Source organism: Hypanus sabinus, chromosome 27 (genome assembly GCF_030144855.1).
Source record: "Hypanus sabinus isolate sHypSab1 chromosome 27, sHypSab1.hap1, whole genome shotgun sequence".
Classification (NCBI taxonomy): domain Eukaryota; kingdom Metazoa; phylum Chordata; class Chondrichthyes; order Myliobatiformes; family Dasyatidae; genus Hypanus; species Hypanus sabinus.
This window is the reverse complement of record NC_082732.1, coordinates 38,641,812-38,660,783: the sequence shown is the minus strand read 5'-3', so window position 1 is coordinate 38,660,783 and position 18,972 is coordinate 38,641,812. Positions and strand designations below refer to the sequence as shown.

Below are 18,972 nucleotides of genomic sequence, written 5' to 3'. Positions count from 1 at the left end.
GAAAAAGCCTCTGACTATCCACACGATCAATGCCCCTCATCATCTTATACACCTCTATCAGGTCACCTCTCATCCTCCATTGTTCCAAGGAGAAAAGGCTGAGTTCACTCTACCTGTTCTCATATGGCATGCTCCCCAATCCAGGCAACATCCTTGTAAAATCTCTGCTTTGATAATAAATTTACTTTAAACTTTGAACTTCTTTTTTACCCATGGTAAAATGCAAAGAGGGATGTAGATATAATTATTTATGGCTTTTGGTGGGCTGATAATGCATGCTATGATGGAGAGCTAGTGATTACTGTCATTGTAATTCACTTGAGTTTATGATGCTGATGTTCATTCAATTGTTGCTGTAATTAATTCACTGCCTCCCACTGTCTTTTAATTATAGGATATGAGCAGAATTACACCATTCAGCCCATCAAGTCTGTTCTGCTATTCAATCATGGCTGTTTATTTATTTGGACGGTACAGTAGAGTAGCGGTTAGCGGAACGCTATTTTGTCATAGTTTGTAAGGAGTTTGTTTGTTTTCCCTGTGACCAATGAGCTTATTCCAGGTGTTCCAGTTTCCTCTCACATTCCAAAGACATACTGGTTGATTGGTTAATTGGTCACATGTGTGCAATTGGGCTCATTGGGCCACAAGAACCTGTACTGTGTCGTATCTCTAAGTAAATATAAAAAATCAACCCCATTCTCCCGTCTTCTCCCTGTAACCCTTAACTCTAATTAAGAACCTATCATTGTCTGTATTAAATATATGCAATGATTTGGCTTTCACTGTCCTCTGTGGTCACAAACTTCATGGATGCGCCATAGGTTCTAAATAGGGAAAACGGATTTCCCTTTGCATGGTAGTGAAAAGCTAAGGAGCCCAGAATTGATTGAAGAATTAAATGGAAGAAATGGAAGACTTTTTTCATCTGGAGCTCTGCGCCTGAATGGAACAGTCAGAAACCTCCATCATATTTAGAAATTACTTGCATATGTACCTAAGGGCTGTAACCTACATGACTATGGACTGACTGTTAGAAGTTAAAGTTAGCCTGGAGACCTCTTTTATAGTAACTGCAGACAAGAATGGTTTCCATGTGTGCCGTGAACTTTCTGTGATTCTACACTTCCAAAGAATCTGATTGGCTGTAAAATGTATTAGGGTAACTGAAGGCCTTCAAAGGTATTTTTAAAATACTGTATCGACAGCAAGATTTCAAGATTCAGACTTATTTGTCTTGTGTACATCGAAAAATACACTAAAGTGCGTTGATTGTGTCCACAGCTAATGTAATCCGAGATTGTGCTGGGGGCAGGTATCGCCACACGTTCCGATGCCAAAATAGCATGCCAAAAGTGCTCGGGAGAACAACACAAATCACAACAAGCAACAAAACGACAGCAAAAATAAGCCCTGTTCCTCTCTCCCATCCTTGGGCAGGCCTTCAGTTTTCAGCCTCCAGCAGACGTGGAATCGGCCCTACAGACGCCCGGCTTCAACCTCTCCAGAGGCATCTTTCTTTATTAGTCTTTTCTCACAATGTTTCCTCCTCATATGTAATTGATTTTAATGCTGCAATTAATCTTTAGGCCAATGTGAATCAAAACTAATCCACTTGAAATACTATCCATAAAGAATTCAAATAATCTAGAACCAACTTTTCGCTATCATTTATTAGAGAAAATAGAGAGTTCGACAAAATATGTTCACCTGGGAACTGGATACATGCATCTGCAATGTCAAAGTTCAAAGTTCAAAGTAAATTCATTATCAAGTTACTTATACGTCACCATATACAACCCTGAGATTTGTTTCCATAAGACCATATGACCATACGGCATAGGAGAAGATTTAGACTCTTCTGCCCATTGAGTTTGCTCTGCCATTCCATGGCTGATTTATTATCCCACTAAATCCCATTTTCCTGCCTTCTCCCCATAACCTCCAATGAACTTACGAACCAAGAACATATCCTCAGCCATCTGTAGCAATGAATTCCACAGATTCACCACCCTCTTGCTAAAAAAATTTGGTGCCAGGGTAGCACAGAAGTTAATGTAATGCTATTACAGCCCAGGGCATGAGTTCAATTCCAACGTCCTCTGTAAGAAAGTTTATACGCTCTACACGTGGAAGTTTCCCTTCCACAGTCCAAAGTTAGAAGGTTAATTGGTCGTTGTAAATTGTCTTGTGATTAGGCCGGGGTTAAATAGGTGGGTTGCTGGACTGTGCAGCTTGTTGGACAGGAAGGGTCTGTTCTGTGCTGTATCTCCAAATAACAATAAATAAATTCTTCCTCACCTCTGTTCTAAATGGACGTCCTTTTTTGCATTTCCCTGCAAGCATTCACAGCAGAACAAAGAAATACAACAGAATCAATGAAAAACTGTACACAAAGACTACACAGACTGGCATATGTGTGGAACATCAAAATGCAGCGTACAACAGCATGCTATGGTATACAAAACAAAGATGGCTACAGGGGAAGAACTTGGACTAAATGAATGACTCTTTCATGGAGGTGCTCATTGTGATGTTTGCTGCTGGCTAGAAAGCAATCACTGACTTGAGATCAAAATTAAAGCCTCAGTTCGTTTGATGCCGGAGTTATAGAGCAAATTTGGGTTTCGGCAATCTGGAAGGAAAGAATGAAGTTCTATAACTGACTATAAACACAAGAGATTATGCAGATGCTGGAAATCCAGAGCAATGCTCACAAAATGCTTGAGGAACTCAGCGGGCCAGGCAGCATCTGTGGAGAGGAATAAACAGTCAATGTTTTGGGCTGATACCCTGCACCGGGACTAGAAAGGAAGGGGGCAGAAGCCAGAATAAGAAGGTGGGGGTGGGGAGGAATAAAGCTGAAGGTGACAGATGAAGCCAGGTGAAGGGAAAGGTAGGTGGGTGGGGGAAGGGGGATGAAGAGAGAAGCTGGGAGGTGATAGGAGGTAAAGGTAAAGGGCTGAAGAAGAAGGAATCTGATGGGAGCAGAGAGTGGACCATGGGGAAAAAGGGAAAGAGGAGAGACACCAGAGGGAGATGAGGAGAAGAGAAGGGATAAGAGGAGAGCCAGAATGAGGAATGGAGAAATCTATAACTGACCATCAATTCTTCCACATCAAGTCGCAAGAAGAGAGGAATAAAACTCCAAGACAAAAATCATGAGCAGTGCATAATTTATTGCTAATGGTCTTAATAGCTTGTCCACAACTGACCTACAGACTGTAACTTGTTGATGCAGCCAGGCGGAGAGAGACCTTGTCTGCAGAGGACTGCATGACATTAGCACTTTGATGAACAGCAGTGGAGACAGGTACAAAGCAGCATGCCACATCTACGTGTTATGCTATGCATTTTTGCTTGTGTTATGGTGAGACAACAAACAAATATGATGTCGAGCACATATGCCAGAGGCAGAACACTTGGCTATGAAACTCAATCATTATGAGAAAGCATATGCAGGGCACATATTCTTTGTGTTTGGAAAAAAATGCAATTTTGAACAGTTTAATCCAATAATAATAGATTTGTGTAATGGATTCATTGCTAAAGCAGTCTGGCATCATTCCCATTATAGGGCAGCTTCTCACAAAGACACTAATGGTGAGTGATTTATGTTGAAATAGAACAGACCCTTGGAGGCTCCAAATGTAATACAACAATACATGCTTTTCACTTGCAGGAGATAATCATGCAGGCAATTACAATAATGGATAGAAGTTTATAAAAATTGTTCGTCACCATTTGGGAGTCGTTAAATACTAGGGTAAATGCATGCTGATATAAAATTAGAATTTCTGATACAAAGGCAAAATGAAGTCCTTGATCAGTGCAAAATGATGTGGATTTTTTCCAACTGCTGATGCTGAAATAAAAATAAAAATTGCTGGGAAAAGAGTTGAAAGGTGTTAGGGCATATTCTGGAGATAGGCAATATAGCAAATATTAATTTTAACAGCAACCAGTCTTCAGATCTGAATGTATATTGTAGATTGAATTCAAGATGCAGCTCAGAACAATGGTCTTCCAGGAGCTGCATTTTAGAGTAAATTGCAAACATCCAATTGACCTGCGATTTCTGCATATGCATGAATGCAATCGACACACCAATGCATGAATGGAGACCATAGTAATTAACACTCATTCTGGGTGTGTTGGTGAGAAGATCCACGGATATTCGAATTACATGTAACTCAAACAAGCATCATGAGGGCATTGTAACTGTAGAAATTGTCTTATTACCTTTGTTCTTTAATGGATAAAAATGTGCTATAATATTGGATCTGTCAAGTGACTCCAAAGGCTGTCAGCTAGTGTGTGTCTTGAATAAAACACTTTTATATCTTCTAGCTGTGTTTCTCTGGTGACTTTGTTCACAGTCACGACAAAGGGTCTCGGTCTGAAACTTCGAATGTTCATTCATTTCCATAAATACTGTCTGACCTGCTGAGTTCTTCCAACATTTTGAGTGTTTTGCATCTGCAGAATCTCTTGTGTTCAAGAAAGATTAGTGTTATTTGTCAGACGTACATCGAAACATCAAAACTTGTAGATGTGTTCCACAGGCATTATTGCTTTTGCCCGGATTCATTAAGTGACTGTGTACAGACTTGCTCCAGTTCATGTGGAAAGAAAATAAAGATTAGTTATGTAATCAGGAATGTACTGTGTGTTGTGTGTCTGGAAATCAGATTATCATTTCAAATCAAAATTTTCTCTGAGGGAGAAGTTGAACACAACAAGCTGCATCACTGTGTGGTACAGAAACTGCCCTGGAGTGGACAGGAAATTCCCAACACATCACTGGCATCAGTCTACCTTCCATCAAGGACATATGATGCCGGGAAAAGGCCAATGATACCATAAAAGATCCCACCCTCCCATGTTAAGACCACCAGACTCAAATACATTTACTTTCCCCAAGCAGTAAGGCTGATCAACACCTCCACCCACTAACCCACCCCTCCACACCCCCAAGCACCACTGCTTCATCATTTCCTGACAGCTGGTGTACCTTATGCACAGGAAGCAACTGACACGATGAGAGAATCCAGAGGAGATTCACGAGGATGATTCCAGGAATGAAGGGGTTAACATAGGGAGAGCATTTAGCAGCATTGGACCTGTACTCACTGGAATATGGATCTCATTGAAACCTTCTCAATGCTGAAAGGACTAGATAGGGTGGATGTTTCCCCTGGTGGGGGCATCCAGAACTAAAGGGCCCAGTCTCAAACTTGAGGGGCAACCTTTTAGAACAGAGGTAAGGAAGAAATCTTTTAGCCAGAGAGTAGTGAATCTGTGAAATGCTCTGCCACAGACTGCAGTCGAGGCCAAATCCGGGGTATATTTAAGGCAGAAGTTGATCATTTCCTGATTGGTCAGGGCATCAAATGATATGGCGAGAAGGCAGGTGTATGGGGTTGAGTGGGATCCAGGGTCAGCCATGCTGGAATGGTGGAACATACTCAATGGGCTGAATGGCCTAATTCTGCTCCTATGTCTTATGGTCTTATGCTGTTATGGATGAAGGAAACCAGAAATGGTGGACCTACATTGCTGTTATAAACAGCAGCAGCGTTATGGGCAAAAGATAGATCCTTTGTACAGACACTTCTGCGCCGAACATCATTTTCCGGACATACAATCAATCTATTTATATAAGCCATCTAATGTACTTAAATTGTTTGTGTTTTTTTGTGCTGCATTGGATCTGGAGTAATAATCATTTTGTTCTCCTTTTGTGAACTGTTGAAAGACAATAAACAATTTTGAATAGAACATAGAACAGTACAGTGTGGAAACAGACCATTCAGCCCACAATGTTGTGCCAAACCATACAAAAAGTAAGTCAGAAACACCCAAAAACTAATTCCTCCTACCTACAAAATGTCCATATCCATCCATCTTCCTCATATTCATGTTCCTATCCAAACATCTTTTAAAAGCCAACTCTTGGGTTGCATTTCCACGGGCTCCAGGCCTCAATGAGGCAGGCATCAGTTGCTGAAAGAGCCCTCGGAAAATCCTGTCCCTACAAGCTGCTTGTAGGGCAGTGGGGAGATATGTACATGAGCCCGTATCAATGTGAGGTCAGAGGGTGGGACTCTCATTCACAATGGCTCTGCAAATAAGTCTCAATCCTGCAGGTTAAGCTAAAATTTTAAAAATATAATCTATCTTAAAATAAACTTTAAAGATGAAAAAACACATGGGGTTCTGCAGTTGCTGGAAATCCAGAGCAATGCACATAAAATGTTGGATCTCAGCAGGGCAGGCAGCATCTATGAAAATAAAGAAACCGTTGACGTTTTGGGCTGAGTCCGTTGGTCAGGACTGGAAAGGAAGCAAGAAGATGCCAGAATAAGGAGGTAGGGGGAGGGGAAGGGTTGGAGCTAGATGGGTGAGGGAGGAAGCACTCAGTTATGGGTTATGTTAGGTGGAAAAGGTAAAAGGATGGAAAAGAAGGAATTGGATAGGAGAGGAGAGTGGCCCATGGGAGAAAGGGAAGGAGGAAGGGCACTAGGAAGAGGTGGTGGGCAGGTGAGGAGAAGAGGTAAGAGGCTAGAGTGGGCAATGGAAGAAGAGGGAAGGGGGAGGGAAAAATTACCAGAAGTTGGAGAAATCAATATTTATGTCATCAGTTTGGAGGCAACCTGGACGGAAAATGAGATGTTGCTCCTCCAACCAGAAAGTGGCCTCATCATGCTAGAAGAGGAGGCTATGGGCCTATGTGTCGGAACGGGATTGGCAATAGGAATTAAAATATTTGGCCACCATGAAACTCTGCATTTTTGCAGATGGAGCAGAGGTGCTCGACAAAGCAATCCCCTAAAATACTTTGGGTCTCACCAACGTAGAGGAAGACACATTTCCAAGATATGATTTGTAACAAATATTCATCCCTTTTAGACATGACCCGGTGTCCTCCAAACATAAGTAAGGATCGTATTACATCTAAGGAAAAAGTTTACCATACTTTTAATTAATCTATTAAAATTAAAAAAAAAACAACTTTCCGCTTCTGTGGTTTCATCTTTTATTGCTGTTGTTTTACATATTTTGATGTAAAACCTGCTTGTAAATGCAAATATCTAATCAGCCAATCATGTGGCAGCAACTCAATGCATAAAAGTAAGCAGGCAGGGTCAAGAGGTTCAGTTGTGGTTTAGACCAAGCATCACCATGGAGCTGAATTCTGATCTAAATGACTTTGACCATGGAATAATTGTCAGTGTGGTTTGAGTATCTCAGAAACTGCTGATCTTCACACAGAACAGTCTCTAGAGTTTACAGAGAATGGTGTAAAAACAAAACAAAACATCCAGTGAGCAGCAGTTCTGTGGGTGAAAATGCCTTGTTAATGAGAGAGGTCAGAGGAGAATGGACAGACTGGTTCAAACTGACAGAAAAATAACAGCAACTCGAACAACTATGTGTTACAATCATGCTGCGCAGAAGAGCATCTCTGAACACACATGTCAAACATTGAAGTGGATGGGAAACAGCGGCAGAAGATTACAAACACACATAGGAGGTACCTAATAAAGTGGCCACTGAGTCTATGTAAGGCAAGGCATCATGCGGATTATCTTCAGCATTAGCTGTGAATTCTTGCTTGTAGACATAACAGAGCTCAGGGGGTAGAGGATAACTGGCAGTGTAGCTGAATCTTGTCTGTGATGGCTGTTATGGTGCAATCCTTAATTGAGCAAAAACATTCAATTATATGACAACACACACAAAATGCTGGAGGAACTCAGCAGGTCAGGAAGTATCTATGGAAAAGAGTAAACAGTCGGTGTTTTGGGCCAAGACCCTTCTTCAGGACTACTTAATTACGTTGCCTGCTTTCTCCTCCTCTCCTGAAGCAGTAACAGAGTCAACGAGCCTACTTTATAGCATCACACCCAAAGACTTCACTGCGGTGGACAGGAGGCCTCGACAACAGGTAGTTAAAACTGCGCAATGCATCACTGGCACCAACCTATCCGCCACCAAGGACATACACTCAGTGCCACTTTATTTGGTAATAATGTAGCCCATCCACTTCAAGGTGCTCTTCTACACACCACTGTTGCAACCAACAATCAGTTCATAGTCAAAGTCACTTAGAGCACACTTCTCCCCCATTCTGATGTTTGGCGTGAACAAAAACAGAACCTCCTGACCATGTCTGCATGCTTTTCTGCATTGGGTTGCTGCCACGATTGGCTGATTAGAGATTTGCATTAACGATCAGGAGTACAGGTGTACAGATATACCTAATAAATAGTGTAGATACAGAAATGTTCCAGAAAGCAATGTCAGGAAGGATCCCACTTCCGTCAGGACCACCAGACTCAAAAACAGTTATTTCCTATTTCAAACTTCAAAGTTCAAAGTCTATTTATTATCAGAGTATGCATCATTATATATAACACTAAGATTTGTTTTCTTGCGGGCGTACGCAGTAAATCCAAGAAACACAATAGAATCAATGAAAGACCACATCCGACAGGATGGACAGACAGCCAATGTGCAAAGGACAGCAAACCGTGCAAACGTGAAAGAGAAAAAAAATTAATTGTAATGCTGTTAAAACAAATGATGAAATTCACTGTGTTCTGATGTACGTGATTAATAAATCTCTGAATCTGAAGGCTGTGCCAATGACATATACGATCTTTCAGAGAATAGAAGAAAAAATGCATTTTAAAAGTATCTGAACAGAAGAGATTGTGCAGATGTTAGAAAGAATCTCTTGTGTTTATGATTTGCTGCTCCACTATGTAGTATTGAGGTAGGCCTACCCTGAAAAAGTTAAAATCTTCTCTTGGACGGGAGTTCTGTGAGACCCTCTCTCACTGCTCCTCTCCTGTGATCTCTGCTGCCCTCTGACTCTTCAAACATGTCCTCACCCAGACTTGCACCTTCTTGCTTCTTCCCTCTGCCTTTCCAGTCTCAACCCAAACTCTTTATTCCACTCCACTGATGCTGCCTGACCTGCTGAGTTCCTCCAGCATTTTGTGTGTGTGTTACTTTTAAAAATATCTACACAAGATAACTAGAAGCTGTTATGTTTTATCAGCTACAAGACACATTTAGCATTTAAATATACAGGCATTTGAACAGTGATAAGAAAATAATACCCCTACTTTGTGTTCCCATTTCTCTACTATAATTATGCTAACATTAGTGGAACAACTGTGAAATTAACAAAATAAGAACAAGAATGAGTAAACCCAGCAAGAGTTAAGTTCACAGTTCCAAATATTAACCATTGTTCATTATAGTTAGATGATATTATGGAGTATGTATACAAATACACTCGGTGGACACTTTATTAGGTCTGTCCTGTACCTAATAAAGTGGCCGTTGAGTATATGTTCATGGTCTTCTGCTGTTGTAGCCATCCACTTCACGGTTCAACATATTGTGCGTCCAGAGATGTCCTTCTGCACACCACTGTTATAATGCATGGTTATTTGAGTTACTGTCGTCTTAGCATCAACTTGAACCAGTCTGGCAATCCTCCTCTGAATTCTGTCATTAGCAAGTCATTTTCGCACACAGAACTGCCACTCACTGGATGTTTTTTTTGCTTTTCACACCATCCTCTGTAAACTCTAGCGACTGCTGTGCATGAAAATCACAGGAGATCAGCAATTTCTGAGATACTCAAACCACCCCATCTGGCACCAACAATCTTTCTATGGTCAAAGTCACTTAGATCACATTTCTTCCCCATTCTGATGTTTGCTTTGAACAACAACTGAACCTCCTGACCATGTCGGCATGATTTTAAGCATTGAGTTGCTGCCACGTGATTGGCTGATGAGATATTTGCATTAATGTACGAGTAGCAAATAAGCTGACCACTGAGTATATAATGAATAACCGGTTACAACATTGTATCAAAAGTAACTTATGATTTAAAAGAGACAATTGTATGGGAATTAAATTGAACATTATTGTGATACTTCATTGCTTTTGTCAGTGTGTGAATTGAAGCTCGATTAAATTTAAAGAGTAATGGCTTTTGCAGAGAACTGATACAGGATAAAATTAATAGAAAATTATGGAATGCAGGAAGATAATCTCATACGTAGGGTTGAACATCTATTAAAAATTATCTTTGAAGCCAAGGAAAATGTTACAATGCCTTCCTTCTCTCTCAGTAAATGCAAATATATTTTCTCTAATCTCAAAGGAGCATTCTCATCACATGTGAATGAATGAATTAATTAGGCTAATACAGGGACAGAGAATTCCAGTAACTATGCAAATCTAGTATAATTTCTGTAGTTAGGTTTTAAAAGGATTGGAAAAATAATTCTATTGTAGAAAGAGAGCCTTGAACTCGTGGGTGTGGTTGATTATTCTAGGTCACGGCAATCCTGCTGGCTATATTCCATGTAGGTTGAAATAACATCTTTAAGTTGGTTAAAGAGATTAAAAATGAAAGTGACAGTCTTAAATTAACAAGCCCAAAGTGAAATTGGAAATGAGGGGATGTTTAGCTTTATTAAACTGATTAGCAGTGAAAAAAAGATGATCCTCCTTCCCTTCTTCCATGGTCTACTGTCCTCTCCTATCATATTTCTTCTTCTTCGGCCCTTTATCTCTTCCACCTATCACCTCTCAGCTTCTTATTTCATCCCCACCCTCCCACCTTCCTTCTCACCTGGTCTCATCTTAGGTCCCACAGCACCAGGTTCAGGAACACCCTTCAACCATCAGGCTCCTGAACTAGTGTGGATAACTTCACTCACCTTAATACTGAACTGATTCACAACCTATGAACTCACTTTCAATGACTCTACTACTCATGTTCTTAATATTATATATTACTTGTTTATTTATTATTATTATATGCTTTTCATGTGTTTGCATAGTTTGCCTTCAGCTTCGTTGAGCGCCTACGCTCCGTCCTCCAGAAGAAGCAGGATCTCCCAGTGGCTACCCATTTTAATTCTACTTTCCATCCCCATTCCAATATGTCTTCCTCTACTGCTGTGATGGGGCCACTCTCAGGTTGGAGGAACAACACTTCATGTTCCGTCTGGCACTCAGAACACAGTGTTCGGCGAAGTGGTCCAGCTGAAGGGTCTCGGCCCAAAACGTCGACTGTTATTCTTTTCCATAGACTCTGCCTGGCCTGCTGGGTTCCTCCAGCATTTTATGTGTGTTGCTCGGATTTCCAGCATCTGCAGATTTTCCCTCATTTGTCTTCAGCCACCGATACCTCTATTACAGGTTGCAATCAGAATTCTTTCTCATTGCACATTTGCCTTTGAGACAGAAGATAAAAAATGTGTGCTTAGTAGATAGTGTGAAGTGGGTGATATCATATTCTGTGCCCTTTAGGGCATCATGGTACATAACGGTTAGCACGACATTATTACAGCTCAGGGCATCAGAGTTTGGAATTCAAATCCGGCGTCCTTTGTAAGAAAGTTTGTACCTTCTTCCTGTGTGTATAGAAACATAGAAAATCGGCGCAGGAGTAGGCCATTCGGACCTTCGAGCCTGCACCATCATTCAGTATGATCATGGCTGATCATCCAACTCAGAACCCTGTATCTGCTTTCTCTCCATACCCCCTGATCTCTTTAGCCACAAGGGCCATATCAAACTCCCTCTTAAATATAGCCAATGAACCGGCCTCAACTGCTCCCTGTGGCAGAGAATTCCACAGATGGTTTTGTTGGTGTTGGTTTCCTTTGGGTGTACTGCTTTCGTCCCACAGTCCAAAGATATACTGGTTAGTAGGCTAATTGGAATTGTCTTACGATTGGGCTAGGGTTAAGTAAGTGGGCTGCTGGACTCATTGGACCGGAGAGGCTTGTTCCCTACTGTATCTCTAAATAAATAAAATAAAAATAAATAAATATATACCCATTTCTATTAGCATCTATAGCAGTGTACACCGGGCAGTGCTGACCAGACTTGCTGACTCAGTATGTGCTTTGCACAACTGTCCTAGACAATTTATGTTTCTTACTGAATTGCTTAGTCATTACAATCAGTTAAGAAGTCATTTCTATTTTGATTTAAGTTCTCTGGAAGTGTTTATAATCAGCTGATCTGAAGCCAGAAGCAGCAACAATGTTTGATATTCATGAGCCAGACACAGGAAGTTGCTGGAAACTGATTACTTGTATTGGAGGCTACAGTCTACACATATTATTGTAACCCAAGCTGCAATTAGTCATTATGATATTTGCAGGTAATTGTATCTTTATAATAACTGTTTCTATATCTAGTGTTTGGGTCCGGAATTAGGGCCTAGTGTTCAGTGATCGACATACCTTGGGATCGATGCCGAGGATCGAGGCACAAGAGCCAGATCGGAAGTTCAGGAGTCAAGGCCCTCTGGCCGGAGCCGAGTCTGCGAATCTGTAAGTGCACCAGGGAGGTCAGAGTTCCATGTCTGCAGGACTGAGTCAGTGTCTGTTAGAGGCTGGAGATTGGATGTTTGTCTTGGGGTTGTAGGACTGTGTAGGTAGGTTGGTTGGTTGGTTGGAAGGAGGAATGGGGCTTGCATTTGCTTTAGTTGTTTGTTGCTTGTTCTGTTTCGTGTTGTCCTGCTGAACATTGTGGACATGCTACGTTGGTGCCTAAATGTGTAGCTATACTTGTGGGCTGCCCCCAGCACACCCTCGGATGTGTTGGCTTTTAACGCAAATGATGCATTTAACTGTATCTTTCAATATACATGTGATAAATAAACTTGAATCTTGAATCTACAACTGAAAGTATGTATTTCTGCCCATTCCCCTATACTTATGAATACTAAAAGAGAAAAAGGAAAACGATTAAGTTTTCAATGTCTTACCTTTTGTTTATTTCAATGTATTTGTCATAATGCCCATGGTAAATTCTGCTTCCATCTATCATCCACCTCTCTCTGGATCTCTCTCCAGGGACTCACTAACCTGTTTCATCACTCCACCTCTCCACTGTACACCTGAAGCAGACTTGGTCCAAAACATCGATCATTCCCTCCCCCATCCACAGATGCTGCCCAAATTGCTGAGTTCCTCCAGCACAGAAATAGGCCACTCAGCCCACAATGTTGTGCTGAACTAACTTAAATTAGTAATCAAATACCCAACTACTCTAATCCCATCTGCCGACACAATATTTGTTGTTGTCATCGTAGAGTCAATCAGCATGGAAGCAGGCCTTCCGGCCTAGGCCATCCATACTAACCAAAATGTCTGTCGAAGCTTGTCCCGTTTGCCTCTATTTGACCCATATAGCTCTATGTATGTGGGTCAAATAGAGGCAAATGAGAGCCTAGGCCTTTTCTATCCATGTACCTTTTAATGTCTTTTAAACATTATAATTGCACCCATTTCTTAATGTCTAAGCTGTCTCTGGCACCTCATTCTATATATTACCTGAGTTAAAAATTTTGCCCATAATTCTTTTCCCCTCTCACCCTAAATCATAATCAGAAGCAGAATCAGGTTTATTATCACTGACATACAATATGTTGTGACACAAAAGGTACTGCAGATGCTGGAAATCTAGAGTAATACACACAATGTGCTGGAGGAGCTCAGCAGGTCAGGCAGCATCTATGGAGGGGAATGAACAGTTGACATATTAGGCAGAGACCTTTCATCAGGACAACATCAGTATGTTGTGAAATTTATTGTTTATTGGCAGTAGCACAGTGCAATGCATAAAAAAATACTACAAGATACAATAAGAAAAATATAAATAAAATAAATAAGTAGCTCAAAAAGACAGCAAAGAGTGAGGTCATGTTCATGGTCCACTCATAAATCTGATGGTGGAGGGGACGAAGCTGTTCCTGAATCAGTGAGTGTGGGTCTTCAAGCCCCTCTACCTCCTCCCTGATGGTAGCAATGAGAAGAGGGCATGACCTGGTGGCGGGGGTCTGTAATGATGGATGCTGCCTCATCAGACATTGCTTTTTGAAGATGTCCTCGGTGGGGAGGCTAGTGCCTTTGATGCAACCTATCCCCTCTCCCCTACCCCAGGAAACAAAATAGTGAATCATATTTTATTCCTTGCCTTACGTATCTTATCTCCACCCTCTCAATTTTATACATCCTCAAAAAATGAGGCCACCTCACAATTTCCAGTGCTCCTGGGAAAACACACTTATTGTCCCACTTCTCTCCGGAAGAAGGTTCAGGAGCATGAAGACTTGTACGGCCAGATTTGGGTACAGTTTCTTTCCAACTGTGATAAGACTGCTGAACAGATCCTGACCCGGATCTGGGCCGTACCTTCCAAATGTCTGGACCTGACTTACACTACCTTACTTCCCCTTTTCTATTTTCTAATTATGATTTATAATTAAAAATTTAAAATTTTTATTATATTTACTTCGATTTGTACTTCAGGGAGCGCGAAGCGCAGAAACAAGTATCACTGTGATGATTGTACGCTCTAGTATCAATTGTTTGGTGACAAAAAAAAGTAAAGTAAAACAGTCCCAGCCTATCCAGTTTTTCCCTTATAACTGAAGCCCTCCAGTCCTGCTAACAACCTTGTGAATCCTTTTTGGTCCCTTTCCAGCTCAATGTCATCCTTCCTATAACTGGGCAACTGGAACCACACACAATGCTCCAAGCTTTGTACGCTGCAACATAATTTTTACCTCCTGTACTCACAGCAATATTACTGACAAAGGCAGATGCCTTCATCATTCCTCTGTCCATCTGCTTCACCACTTTCAGGGACTATGTATCTGTACCCCCAGGTTTCTCTGTTCTTTAACAGTCTCCCGAGCTCTACCGGTTACTGTTTAAGCCTTGCCCTGGTATTGCTGACCAAAGTGCAAAATCTTGCACTTGTCTGAGTTACTGAGTTAAATTCCATCTGCCATTCCTTGGCCTATTTCCCCAAATTTATCTAGGCTCTATTGTAATCTTAGATAACCATCTTCAATGTACACCGCCAATTTTGATGTCATCTGCAAATTTACTGTTTTAGCAGCAATGTCATCCAAATTGTTAACATTAATGACAAACAACAGTGAGCCTAACACCGATCCCTGCGGCTCAACACTAGTCACAGGCCTCCAGCATAACCACCCTCCACTTCTACCTTTCAATATATTACCATCCAAGTGAAAAAGGTGCCCCTTAGGTCCCTTTTAATTTTTCCCTGCTCACCCAAAACCATAATCGTAATCAGTTTACTATCACTGACACATGTCTGATTCCTTCATCCAAGTCAAGTTTGGATCCTATTGACTAGTTCACCATGCATTCCTTGTGATCTAACCTTCCAGTCTAGTTTACCATGTGGGCTCTTATCAAAAGTCTTTGCTGAATTCTATACAGACAACGCCTACCACCTTCCCCTCATAATCCTCCTCGGCATCTCCAGGAAAACTCAGTCAAATTTCTAATGATCAAAGCCATGCTGACTACAGTATTTCTAATCAATCCCTGCTTTTCCAAATGTCTGAACCTGTTCTGATAAAGAGTAACTCACTTGGAACAATAACTCTATTTATCTCTTTCTGATCTGATAAGCATTTGCAGCATCAAGTGTTTCTAGACTTCACCTCCTGCAGTGTTTAGCTTTCACAGTCTAAGACAGCTGGAAAAGCTGAGACTACATGGATAGATTTCAGTGGAATGAGGTGATGAGAGACACCACACACATATAAATTTCTTCTTCTTATTACACACACAAAATATTCTTCAATTTTTTTTATCGTTTAACCACACACACAGGTATACAGCTAAACGAAACAGCTTTTGTCAGGGAGCAGAGTGCAAAACACAGTACATAAAATATATCATTCATTCGTTATGACATGGGCAATCATGGTCTTTCCATGACCGTGATAGTTCCTGGCAAGTTTTTCTACAGAGGTGGTTTGCCATTGCCTTCTTCTGGACAGTGTCTTTACAAGACCAGTGACCCCAGCCATTATCAATACTCTTCAGAGATTGTCTGCCAGGTGTCAGTGGTCACATAACCAGGACTTGTGATCTGCACCGGCTGCTCATATGACCATCCACCACCTGCTCCCATGGCTTCACGTGACCCTGACTGGGGGGCTGAGCAGGTGCTACACCTTGCCCAAGGGTGACCTGCTGGCTAGTGGACAGAAGGAGCACCTTACACCTCCTTTAGTAAAGATGTACCTCCATCCCACCACCCAATATAATACATATAACACATAAAATAATATTAACAAAAAATGTTAAAAATCTGTAGACGTACAAGTTGGCATAAAGTGCATATAGGACCTTAGTTAAATGTACAACAGTATAAAGCTACTGCTGTTATCATAAATAATGTGTACTGGGTGGTAGCAGGGTGTTTGGAAGTCCCACAGCCTGGGGGAAGAAGCTGTTACCCAGCCTAACAGTCCTTGTTCTCATACTGCTCAACAGGAGGTCAGCGAGATTGTGGGATGGGTGGGAGGGGTCCCTTGACAATGCTGCGGGCTCTGCAAATGCAACAAATGTTCAAGGAACTCAGTGGGTCAGACAGCATCTACGGAGGGAAATAAAACAGTTGACATTTCGGGCCGTGACTCTGCATCAGGACTGGAAAGGAAGAGGGCATAAACCAGAAAATAGGGTGGGGAGAGGGGTAAGGAGCACAAGCTGGCAGACAATAGGTAAAGTGCATTGTAATACATAATAATAAAAGTTCAAAGTAAAATTTACTATCAGAGTACATACATGTCACCACATACAACCCAGAAATTCTTTTTCTTGCAGGCATACTTAGCAAATCGATAGAACAGTAACTGTGAACAGGATCAATGAACAGCAAACTGTACAGATATAAATAAAACAAAGCAGTAATAAATAACAAGAGCATCTCCAACTCGCTGACTATCAACTCTGGGGCACCACAGGGGTGTCTGCTTAGCCCGCTGCTTTACTCTCTCTACGCTCATGACTGTGTGACTAGGCATTGCTCAAATCTCTCCATAAATTTGCTGATGATACAGCCATTGCTGGCAAAATTTCAGATGGTAATGTAAGGGCATACAGAAGCGGTATTTACCAGTTAGTGGAGTGGTGTCGCAGCAGCAACCTCATACTCAATGTCATTAAGACCAAAGAGCTGATTGTGGATTTCAGAAAGGGTAAGACAAGGGAACACAAACCAATCCTCATAGGGGGATCAGAAGTGGAGAACGTGAACAATTTCAAGTTCCTGGGTGTCAACATCTTTGAGGACCTAATCTGGACACAACATATTAAAGAAGGCAAGGTAGCAGCTATATTTCATTAGGAGTTTGGGGAGGTTTAGTTGGTCAACTAAAATACTCAAAACTGTACTGTGGAGTGCATTCTGATTGGCTGCATCAAACTTGTATGCAGTGTTGGAGCTGTGCTTGGCCACACAGTCATAAGTGTAAAGCAAGTAGAGCAGGGGGCTAAGCACACAGCCTTGTGGTGCACCTGAGCTGATGGAAATTGTGGAGTAGGTGTTTTTAGCGATCCAAGTTGACTGGGGTTCCCAAGTGGGGAAATCTAGGATCCAATTGTACAAGGGGTTATCGAGGTCCAGGTCTTGACGTTCACTGATTAGTTTTGAGGGGTGATGGTATTAAAGGAAATTTAAAGGTTCAAAGTAATTGTTATTATGAAAATACATATACATCGCCATAACAATCCTCAGATTCATTTTCTTGTAGGCATACTCAATAAATCTATAAAATAATAACCATAACAGAATCAATGAAATACTGCCCTATTTGGGTATTCATGGTATGGAAAACAACAAACTATGCAAATACAAAAAGAAAGAAATAGTAATAATAATAAATAAGCAACAACTATCAAGAACATGAGATGAAGAGTCCTTGAAAGTGAGTCCATTGGTTGTGGGAGCATTTCAATGAAGGGGCAAGTGAACAATAAGTGTATGGATGTAACGCTGCTGGCATACATCCTAGGATGCACTGGGACACATCATCAGTGATGTAACCTGTGGTCACCGGGTGTTTCAGGTCTTTGAATATCAGACATTCTCAGCCAGATTACCCAGCTAGGGCTGGTCAGGCCAGGGCTTGTGTCCCAGCAGCATCTCTCCATGAGTCGCACCTCCAGATCCATAACCATCTGGAGGCTTGCTTAGCAGCTTCTGCTATAGTCCTGATGGCTCTTTCCAGCCCCCTAAGGGCCAAGGATATATATATATATAAAATTACATTAAATGACTAGCGCAAAAAGTGAGGGTAAATACTGAGCAACACACACAAAATGCTGGTAGAACACAGCAGGCCAGGCAGCATCTATAGGGAGAAGCACTGTCAATGAACAACAATACACACAAAATGCTGGTGGAACACAGCAGGCCAGGCAGCATCTATAGGGAGAAGCGCTGTCGACGAACAACAACACACACAAAATGCCGGTGGAACACAGCAGGCCAGGCAGCATCTATAGGGAGAAGCACTGTCGATGAACAACAATACACACAAAATGCTGGTGGAACACAGCAGGCCAGGCAGCATCTATAGGGAGAAGCGCTGTCGACGAACAACAACACACACAAAATGCCGGTGGAACACAGCAGGCCAGGCAGCATCTATAGGGAGAAGCGCTGTCGACGAACAACAACACACACAAAATGCTGGTGGAACACAGCAGGCCAGGCAGCATCTATAGGGAGAAGCACTGTCGATGAACAACAACACACACAAAATGCTGGTGGAACACAGCAGGCCAGGCAGCATCTATGGGGAGAAGCGCTGTCGACGTTTCGGGCCGAGACCCTTCATCAGGGAAATACTGAGGTAATTTTCATGGGTTCATTGTCCAGGTGAGAGGGGGATGGCAAGAGGGTAGGGCAGGTAATAAAAAAGGTGTGGTGTGAGGAAAAGGACTGAAGGAGAAGAAATCAAATAGCAGAGGACAGCGGATCACGGAATAGAGACCGAGCGCTCACCTTGCCAATGCGGCCGAGCACCGGAGCCTTTAACGGTCACGTGACGCGGAGCGGCGGCGCCGGTGGGCGGGGCCG

The 18,972-nt window shown here is 41.9% G+C and overlaps 1 long non-coding RNA gene across 1 annotated transcript; it reads right to left on the bottom strand.

The window, feature by feature from the left end:
* Window positions 1-1,743: 1,743 nt before the first annotated feature.
* Window positions 1,744-18,933, bottom strand: LOC132382239 (uncharacterized). Its single transcript, XR_009508244.1, has 3 exons — window positions 18,898-18,933; window positions 12,294-18,122; window positions 1,744-11,273 (listed from the first exon to the last, which is right to left on the bottom strand). It is a non-coding gene; the product is annotated as an uncharacterized LOC132382239 (long non-coding RNA).
* Between the last annotated feature and the right edge of the window lie 39 nt (window positions 18,934-18,972).